This window comes from Typopeltis vanoorti, chromosome 5, assembly GCF_054136105.1.
Source record: "Typopeltis vanoorti isolate ZY-2024b chromosome 5, IOZ_Tvanoo_1.0, whole genome shotgun sequence".
NCBI classification, from domain to species: domain Eukaryota; kingdom Metazoa; phylum Arthropoda; class Arachnida; order Uropygi; family Thelyphonidae; genus Typopeltis; species Typopeltis vanoorti.
The window spans coordinates 167,025,334-167,037,017 of record NC_143553.1 but is presented as its reverse complement, the minus strand read 5'-3'; positions in this window follow the sequence as shown (position 1 = coordinate 167,037,017).

The window sequence follows — 11,684 nt, the reverse complement described above, 5'->3', positions numbered from 1 at the left end:
ACAATAATCTCAGCTATAATTTGCCTGACTCTTTCAGCTCTACTATCAGATACTGGAGATCGCGTGGTTCCACACACGCACACGTGTACAACAATAGAACTTTAACACGGACTATAGCTCAAGTTCATAATAACTGTAATTCACAGTCGAATATCATAACTTTATAATTGCATAGCTTTAGAGTGTCTCAATGTTATTTTCAGTGTCTTTTAATATCTTTCTATGTTCTTAACGCCTGATGAAGTCAATCTCGACGAAACATGTTGCGTTTTCAAATAAATCTCATTTTGTTATAATTCTCGAGTTTTAAGTCAGTTAATATTAAAAATGAAAATATCCCAACCCCGAGTTAATAGTAGTAGTCATATATATACATATATATATATTCTGAACATTCATTTTTACTCGGTAGTAAATATTATTAATTATTTTAAATGACTGATACCGAGAGATAAAGAGATGGCATGGTTTATTTAAAAAGCTACTGCTAGTTTACTAGTTTTGGTGAAAGAGAGTTGACGTAAGGCAAAGAAATAAAGGCTCTGGGGGAAGAGGGATCTTCAGAAGTAGTTGAGTGATGGAGAGAAAGAAGACTGCTTTTGAAGATCCCTCTTCACCCAGAGCCTTTATTTCTTTACCTTACGTCAGCTCTCTTTCACCCAAACTATCTATAATTCTCAAGAAATTTAACTTCAGAACTTGCTTCACTATGCTCCCAAAACTTCGTTCAATACTTAGCAAACCTAAAGAGAAACATCTTCCCACTCAGTTTCCAGGAGTGTACAAGATCTTATGTGATTGTGGAAAGCCATACTACGGCCAAACTGCTAAATCCATTCTTCTTCGTTTGAAAGACCACCGTAGAGATATTTCCTACAACAGGACTAGAGCCAGCGCTTTCTCTAGCCACGCTCTTTTCTCCGTTAACTCAGATGAAGGCCGCCAAGACATTGTGGACTGGACACAAACTTCTAATATCCATGTGTGCTACGATGAACTTGAAAGAAAGATTGTCGAGTCCAGAGAAATTGCCTTAGATTCTTCCCATATCAATAACTCCCTAAGTTTCAATCTTTCTGACACACGCAATGCCTCTGTTCAATACTGGCGAACTCGTGACAGCAAGTAGTCAACTTTTATTTGGAACTCAAGCTCGCATTACTGTTTTCAAAATGTACGACTGTTTTTTTGGACTAGTAACTGTTAATGCAATTTTTAAGTCATCTCATAATATATATATATATATAATTAATTTAAGTGACTTGAACCCGAGAAAGTATAACAAAAACCTTTAAAAAATCACGACTAGTTTCATCGGTGCTCCAACTTCTTCAGGTGAGAAATAAAAAACATAAGATATAAAAGCTTAATAAAAAGCAGAATAGTAACAGTCATATTTGAATAGGTGACCGCGTGCTACCGTTGGCATGAGTTGAATGTGTGCGATAGCTAATTTTAGAGCGCCAGTACTGGACCACTGCGCTATGGGAATGAAGCAAATTGTAGCTTAGATTGTTGTTCAAGTGTGAAGGGTCCAGAACTATTTCTTTTGATTCAATAATTCTTCTTTAAAATTCATCCTTGCATAATATAAATTAGTAGTGCGTTCCCAGTCAACTTGATGTGGCTGTTCTTCAAGGTTAGAGTTTGCCGAGAAAAGGACATGACTGGAAAGGGCACTCGCTCGTGCTCTACTGTAGGAGATGTCACGTCTATGTTCCTCAAGACGAAGTGAAACAGATTTATCTGTCTGGCCAAAATAAGGTCGACCACAGTCGCACAAAACTTTATAAACACAGGAAAATGCAGTTCGTTGTGTTTTGGTTTTGGTCGACTCAGAAACCCTCGCCTACACCTCACCCTCTCCACTACTACTTAATTCTCCTACTACGACACTACTCCCATCAACGCCATCTACCGCCCATCATCATCAACAGCCGGTTTTTTTTTTTTTTTTTTTTTTGCGTTTTCCTCCCAGTAGTAACCCTACCAGGAGGTAATTTATTCCTACATGCTCCATTGCATTACAATGCTTATATTACATGTAGCTTACAAGTACTGATTATCATTTATATTTATATTTTGTATCAATATTCATATTTACATTTATATTTTTATATATCCATATATTAACACCATATAATTCACACAATATCAGTAATTATGTTAGATTACAAGCACTGGAAGTTGATCTTATTGGCAAATTTAATTAATTCTGAGTAATACTTTTCGATGTCTCCGGAAGTGATGACGTGTGGTATTAGGGGCATCCGGATGGGGTCCAATAGCTGACAGTCGTAGAGTATGTGGTCAACAGCCTGCTGAAGGTGTGGACTACAAATGCATGATGGCGATTCCAAGATATGGAATCTGTGTAGGAAGCGTCTTAATTTCCCATGTCCCTTTAATAGCGTGGTTAAACCTGAAGAAATGGCGTCCATTTTCAGCCTTTGATGTTTTCCATTCTTCTTCCCACACGTGTAAGCTTTTCTCTTCTGCAAGTGTTTTTATAGCAGATTTCGAGTGCTTTTGGTCGCTCGTTTCTAGCTGCTTCTTTAGCCAGCTGCTGTGTGTGTGTGTGTGTGTGTGCGTGCGAGCGCGCGGTGCTCTGAAGGCCGATTTGTTTTTGCATGGGGATGAAAAACATGTTTCCGGGAGAAAAAACCCAGCTACCTTCGTATGAGATCGGCTAACTGACCTTCACTGAAAAAGCTCGTATAAGAATCCCCTCGTCACGACGAAAATCGACCTTAGGCCTTTTCTAATCGAAGGGGGCGATGGTCCTCTGTTCTTCCAATTGCGCTACGGAGACACCTGTCATTTAGTCACGTGTTCCATTTATTTAGCATCGAGGGGTCTCGACCACTTTCACTGTGAGTGTGTATTCATGGAGGATGCTCCAGCGTCTTGCCAAGGATGAAGTGCAGTGAGTTTGTTCCTCCTTACTTTCCGAGGAAAGTGGGAAGGGAACAGAGTAACAATACTGTGATATGTCGTGAAATAAGGCCGAAGAAAGCAATAAATGTATTTCCACTAAACGTGCACATCACTGAATCGTGATTAAAAACACTAAAGTAAAATTGAAATTTTATTTGAAATTATTACTTCAAATATTCTAAATATTTTTATTTAAAAAAAATAATAATCTAACTAGTTCTCAATCATGTAATATATTAATCTTCCCTTATCTGTAACTGTCACTCGTAAAACGCAGTTCAAGATTGGCCAAGCTTAGAATTCTACTTTAGCTATTTTGTATTAGGACAGAGGTGTACATTTATTGTTTCTATTTTATTTATTTATTTTGGTTTTAACTAGCGAAAAGTAAGCTTAACATCTCTATTTAATCATCGCAATATTTTATCTTACTTGTTTAAATATATAACACTAGATGGCAGCACTTTCTTGGGAAGCAAAAAAAGTTTGTATTACGACAGTGTTTCCGAACGTTTTTTTGGATCATACCCCACCTTAACGCCTCAAAGATTTTGATGTCCCCCCCCCCCCATAGCATAATAGTCAGCCAAGTTCTGAAAAATTATAATATAAATAGGTACTTTAAATTTAAAAAAAAAGGAACATTGGTAAAACTGTTTTTAATTTGACTTTCTTCAAGGAATATAAATTTTATATTACACTTTGTAATAAAAAATTATAAAACATAAATCGAACTGAATTCGGGAAAATAAATTCCAAGTTAATGCGATCCTTGAGCTTGATGTCCGCTGCGAGGAGTTTTTATTTGAGGTCATTTAGTCATTTTAAATCTCAAATCCCCGCGGTCTGTGATATCCAGATGATTTTTTTTTTTTTTTCAGTAGGAAAAAAAGAAATCATTTACAGCACTAAAGCCACGTTCAACTAAATACGACGACCGGAACAGTATTATTATTATTATTTTATTTAATTTAATTTTATTTTTTTGCAAAACTAGTTGAATTTCGGTATTTCGTTTCTGTCTCGTCAGAAAGCCATGGCATTGTTCCTTTTACGTCGAATAAAGTTCTAATAGACTCATCATTTTGCTTTTCTGAGAGTTCTTTTTGATACTGCATTTATGTTGACTGCTGTACTAGTAATGTCAGCTTTTTTTCTCGGAAAGTCAGGGTTGCAACATCGACAATTTATCGCCGACAATGGTGAGTTTTTTGAGTATATCGGTGATGATGACGAATGCAACATCATTTTCGAATTGCCCCCCTGTGGAGCGTACGCCCCACGTTGAGAAACACTGTATTACGACTGCCAGTGGCAAAGAGCCGATAAGTTAGACCGCAACTGAGAAGGATTGCAACCGCCCACTGTATTAGGAGAGGAATTAATTAGCAGCTCACACATGCTCTGTAGAGTTTATTTTTTTTTTATTTGTGGACATTAATTTATTTAATTTCAAAATCTGAAAATATGTTGCAAGACATGTGAGGTTACCATATCGTGGTCAGAAGTAAACAGGATCCTAAAAAAGTATTCCCTTAGAAAAGGATTTATTTGTAATACGGTATTTACACGAAAATGAAGCCGACATTACTGCAGTCCGTCACTGCTCCTCTTGTTCCCCTCGTTTCCTCTTTTGCGCCTGTTTGTACTTCCCCGTCGCTGTGTCCGTTTCGGTATCGCTCTTCAGCAATGCGTCGAAGATTTTTACGAAAGGCTTCTCTGAAATTGTACCGAACAAATCGAGTCCTTTCGACAGACTGAACGGTGACCTTGTGTCTCTGTTTGTCTACCGGACTAGAAACAGCGAGAACACGCGCTCTAAATTAGCGCAGTGAGGGAAATAGCAAAGAGAGGGGAGGAATCTTCCACGGTTTTGAATGGGAGTTTTTCGAGCTATCGGAATATTTGGTCCACTTCTGGTGTTAACAAATCATTGAACTATTTCTTATTGGTGCACTTTTTAGTGATTTTTTTTGGAGTACTAAATCGACACTAAAAAAAAAAAAAAACCTAATGTCAGTTCCCTTATTCACCATTCAGTGAATGGGATTCTACATCGTTCCCAATTTACTATCTCATTGAGGGTCATCCAATGAGATGCCAACAGTTCCTTAACTCGCAAGGTTACAGAGCTTTGAGTCATGCGTTCGTTCAGGCTGCTTTTGATTGAGTTCAAGTTATTGAGGACTTCAACACGAGAGTGGCTTAATCTTTCGGGACGTCGAATATGACGTTAAAATACGCCCAGGGGAATGAACTCGAAAGGTTTATGAGAAAATATGCACGTTCATACAGAAGGGTGATTGAAAATGATGGCGACCTGCATTCCATCGCAACAAAATAGTAGCAGCACTTTCTGTTCCTCAGCATGCTGTCCTGGCATCAGAAAATATATTTAAAATACGTTTGTCACATTATAAATATAATTATTCAAAAGATGTACACCAATTAAACATTCTTAGCCTGTGTAGCTCAGTGGATCTAAATAAAGACTCCGAAATAATTCGTGGTGTTCAAAAATACTTTTCTTCACTATTTCAAGAAAAACCCAGCAGTCAGGAAGAAAGAGAAAGATTCCTTTCGCTCCTCCCCAAAATCACCCAGCAGGAGGCTGAGGAGATCGACGCATCAATCACCTTAGCAGAATGCCGTCTTATAGTGAAACAGCTCCCGGATAACAAATCACCAGGTGAAGACGGACTAAAAGGCGAATTCTATAAAGAATACTTCCCAAAATTTGAACATATTTTTATTAAAATGATCAACACGATGATTACAACACAGACAACGCCAGCAAAATTCAACACAGGACACATTGCACTACTACCAAAGGTTGGGGATCAACAGAAGTTACAAGACATAAAAAACTGGAGAGGCATAACCCTACTGAATACTGATTACAAAATAATATCTAAAATACTTACAAACCGAATACAAAAGCACCTCCATAAACTTATCTCACCAGCACAATCATGTGCAGTGAAAGGAAGAAATATTCTTGACACAATAATGCACCTCCAATGCATTTGCGATTATTACAGCCTCACAGAAAATCCATGTATTGTAATGGGTCTAGATATTCAAAAGGCATTTGACACAGTTAGCCACCAATACCTGTTTGAAACACTAGACCGAATAGGAGTTGGAGTAAACTGGAAAGAAACCATTAAGCTTTTGTACAGAAACGCTGAAAGTAGGCTGATCATTAATAAAAATCTCTCAGCCTCTTTCCCAATAAAATGTTCCATCCGGCAAGGAGACCCACTATCCATAGCTCTATTTGTTCTAGCCCTAGAACCACTCATTATAGCCATTAACACAAATAACAATGTCAAAGGAACACATATACACGGAGAAAGTGACACCAAAATTTTGGCATATGCTGATGACGTCACTTTAACACTAGGAACACAAAAATCTTTGGACACAACACTCAGAATAATAAAAGACTTCAGCAAAGCCTCAGCACTGAATGTGAATCTGGCAAAATCCCACTGCAAAATAATTGGAAAGTGGGAAAACCAACCAAGGATTCCTTCAGGAATACAGGTGAATAATTACATACCGGTTCTGGGCATCAACATCGGAAGCTCAGAATCACACGAAGAACAGTGGAAAGAACTCCATGACGGCATAAAGAAGAAAATTAATGCAATGCGCCCTAGACAGCTGTCCGTTAGAGGAAGGGCCCGGGTTTGCAACATCTACCTAACATCTCGCCTGTGGTACAAGATACACAACACCCCGTATCACGGAAGGTGGGAAAAAATACACAGGCTCTGCGCTACATACATCTGGGGCTCTCAGTATGAACCCATGCGCAGATCAACACTCTTCCATGAAGTTGAAGCTGGAGGTTTAGCATTGCTAAACATCCATCTGAAAACTCTCATCGGCAGGGCAATAACAGCAGCCCGAGCACACACAAAAACCTATCATGCCTATGCGGCAACATTCTTACAAAAGTGTTTGCCGCATAGGTTTATAAGCTCACTTCCAGATATAAAAAAACCAAGCCCGAGAATGTTCAAAGAAATAGCCGAAGGGTACACATATATAATGAAACACTCAGATACCGAAACCTTACTGACAATCAAACCAAGAAAACTATATAAAACATTAAGTCAAGTGACATTCCCACCTCCCCAACACAGGGAAATAAGAAAAGGAGAAATTAGGCTAAGTCCAGTGCTTAGCAAAGTTTTCCGACTTCCAATATCACCAAAATACAAAACATTCTTCTATAAAGTACATCATGCCTGTCTTCCCACAAAAATGTGGTGTGTAGCAAAAAAAATCCCACTACAAGGCCCAGCGAAGTGTCATTTCTGTCCCGACCCAGAAACAATATATCATATTATGATGTTCTGTAGCAAAACGTCCACAGTATGGAACACCATACAGAAATTCCTACATAAGACACAACCATTCTCTGAAAACACATTATTTTGGGTGGAAGACCAAAAAATGAAAAAAAAAACAGAACTAATAATCATAATAATAACAATGTATGCAATATGGTCCCACAGAAGTGACAAAATACACGGAAGAGACACCAGACCAGACATACTAGCAAAAATTTACAATTATTTAAAGGAAATTATCATAAACACTACACAAACCAAAAGCATAACAACACAGCAATGGAGGAAACGGCCTAATTGAAGAAGGAGAAGAAGAAGGAAAAATAAAACTTATACAGATAATGGAACCCCCGTAGTTAGTGGTAAACAATAATGATAACCCACTATCTGAACAAAAAGCATAATCCCAGACAAAGGTGCTGTTAACGTAAGCCCATTCGCCACAATGAAAGGAATAATGACAACAAGATATCAAATCTAATAAAAAAAAGTATATATGTATATAAAATAATAATTAAAATAAATAAATAAGTAAAAGTTTAAAAAAATAATAAAAATATTAATATTAATATATAGGTACGCCTATATATAAGGGATAAGAATGTTATATATGTATATCTAATTGTGTAAGAAAAAAAAAAGAAAAGTAAATATCAAATTACTCCTTAAGATAAGTCAATACTACTCTAGTAATAAATATGTAGATTAAGATATATTACCACAAATATGTATATGTTCTTGTATATACAGACACAAGGACGGTAGAAATGTCAATTGTAAGAAATGCAGATAACATAAGTTCATAACATGATAATAACCCAAAATGTTAATAGGATATAATATCCATTTATAGACCTGTAACTAATTCTGCAATTCAGAAAACTTTGTGTATATAAGAAATTACAGATTTACCTCTTAAGTTAAGCAAACAATATAATGTTAAAGCAAGATGGGATTCTTTTTTGTAAAAATAAGAGTGCCTACAAAAAAATAAAATCTGCATGAGATATAGAGATACTACCAAAATATATGCATATATAAATGTAAATAAAAACACAAGCAATGTATGTATTTTAAGAATAAGATGTGCAATTAAATTAAGTTAATAAAATAGTCATCCAAAATATGTGAACAAAGATATAAAATGAAGATATATGTAAAACGAATTGTACATATGGAAAATGTCAATGCTAACATATATATGTATGTATATGTATATGTGTGTGTGTGTGTGGGATGTATCTGTATATATGTATGTATATGTGTGTGTGTGTGTGGGGGTGTATATGTATATATGTATGTATATGTGTGTGTGTGTGTGGGTGTATATGTATATATGTATGTATATGTGTGTGTATATACATATACATATGTATATGGATGTATATATGTATATGTATGTATGTATATATATATATATACAGGGTGTTCGGGATAAATTTGACATATTTATAATTAATTATATTTTTCCGTAAGTTACATGTATTAACACACACTTCTCTTCATTTAAAAGTTTGGACCCTTCTTCATTCATATACAAGATGTCAGAAAGGATGGATAGCTGGAACCTGGAAACTGTTGTATATATATATATATATATATATATATATATATACAGGGTGTTCGGGATAAATTTGACAGTTTCGTAAGGAAAAAGAAAATCTTCTTTGTATCTATTAAATTTAATGAATTGACAAAAAAACATTACAGGCAGAGTTAATTACAATACTATCAACAAGATTTATATATATATATATATATATATATATATATATATATATAAACGAGAATAGACTGATCTGATAATGGAACTTATAAATAGACTGAAATCACGATGTAACATATACCAACAAAAATAACAGCTCAAGCAATTCAATGGGACAATTCATAAGGAAAATAGAAATTGAGCATGTGATGTTGTATCTTATTTAAACAGTGATTGTAAAACAGGTGTCGTAAGTATATTGTAACGAGTAAATGAAAATGCCTAATAGAATTAGCAGCCTATGTACAAATTGTAAATAGCTGTATATATATCTATTTTTAAATGTACACAGCTGCTGTTGTTGATACAAATAACCTCAGTAGAAGTAGCCTCAAGAAATGTAAATCAAAATGTCAATTAGAATAAGCATTCTATGTACAAATGTATATATTGTAAATAGTTGTATATATTTATTTTGATTGTACATAGATGCTTTAGTGTTAATAAAAATATACTCAGTGGATGTGACGTTTGCACACCATGGCGCTTGACCGCACGAAGTAAGACTTCTTGGTTTCGAATCTAGTCCGCGACTAGAGGAAATTTTTCTAAGCCTTTTTTTTACCGGTTCCCGAGTTAGTCGATCTCTGGCACGGGAAAGCGGGTTTTTTTCTCCTAGAAACTCGGGTTTTTCGTCCCGTAAATTCAAGAAAATCGACCTTAGAACCCACATTATTTCACACATTAACTACTAGTGTTAGGGTTAGGGACCACGAGATGGCAGCACTTGTTAAGCCGTCTCTCTTCACTGCATGCCGCTTAATTAGTGATAGCCTTGGGCCAGCTATCTCTAATTGACTACAAGTGCAGATTGAACGGCCCACCCAGTCTCCAAAAGTTAGATAGAGCTAAACGGCCTCGCCTACTCCCTATATACGGGAATAAAAAGGCGTTAGCTGATTTTATTATTATTTTATTTATTTATTTTTTCTCCACAAGATTTTGTCAAAAAACATTATTTTCCTTTTGCAATTCTGATCGCTTCTCTTTTTAGTCCTAGAATTAAAAAATTTTCGGACCACTTCGAAGTCGAAAACTGTATTTTTCAACAAAACAATCTGCATTCCATTGATTCGTAACTGTTGTGAATACTTTTACAGAGCAGTTTGTCATTTTTTTAATGCTTCCTCTCGAACAACCTTTTTATACTTCTCAACTTCTGCATGAACTTTTCAAATCAGCGACATCTTTATTTACAGACAAATCGGCCAAAAGAACACACGCAATATACAACCATTAAAATACTATTGGGTGAAGCGGTAGATGGCGTTGTGTTTATGAAAGTAATGGCGTTGTATGTAGTTGGGGATTATGTACAGGAAGGAGACGTTTTCTTTTTTTTTTTTCCCCGTTTTCCCTCCCAATAGTAACCCTACCAGGAGGTAATTTATTCCTACATGCTCGATTGCACATAATGCTTACATTGCATGTAGCTTACAAGTACTGATTATCATTTATATTTTTGTATCAAAATTCATATTTACATTTATATTTTTACATCTATATGTACGTATTCTGGCCTTAACATCCATATTTATATTTTTATATCTACATATATTTACGCTACATAATCCAAACATTATCAGTAATTTGTGTTATATTACAACGACTGGAAGACTTGATCTTATCGGCAAAATTAATTAATTCTGAGTAATACTTTTCGTGTTGTATTAGGGGCACCCGATGGAGCTCAGTAGCTGACAGTCGTAAAGTATGTGATCAACAGTCTGTTGAAGGTGCGGACAACAAATGCACGATGGCGATTCCAGAATATGGAATCTGCGTAAGTAGTGTCTTTGTTTTCCATGTCCCTTTAATAGCGTGGTTAAACCTGAAGCATTGGCGTCTATTTTCAGCCGGAGTCTGCGTTTGATGCTTCGCAAGAATTCTTTTGTTGTTGATCCATTTTTCGATGTTTGCCATTCTTTTTCCCACAAATCTAGGCTTTCTCTTCTGCAAGTGTTTTTATAGCAGGTTTCGATTACTTTTGGCAACTTCTTTCTAGCCGCTTTTTTAGCCAGCAGCTGATTGTGTGTGTGTGTGTGTGTGTGTGTGTGTGTGTGTGTGTGTGTGTGTGTGTGTGTGTGTGTGTGTGTGTGTGTGTGTGTGTGTGTGTGTGTGTGTGTGTGTGTGTGTGTGTGTGTGTGTGTGTGTGTGTGTGTGTGTGTGTGTCATTGCACGATGAGTCTTTGGACGTATCACGAATAATAGTAATAATAATCATTTAGCACACAAGTGAGCATCCCAGGATTTCTCACCCAACCCTTGGCTTCCGAGTAACACATCGGCGACTTTTAAGACATAGGAAATTGTTAATTAGTTGTTGTCTGAATTTTAACTACCTTTGTTTTAGTGTTGTTTCTTTATGGAGAGAGTAATTTAGGAATAATAGTAAGAAAGGAGGTGAAAAACACGGAAAGACTCGGAAAAACGGAAAGCCAAAATCTCGAACAATTTCACATATTTAAAAAACTTGCCCGTAATGAAGGTCTTAAATATAATTTATATAATATACATACATACATACGAAGAGTGTCTGGAAGGTTCTGATAAACACCTAGAACAAAATTATATTAAAGCAACTGACAAAATCAAAAAGAAAGAACATACAAGGATAT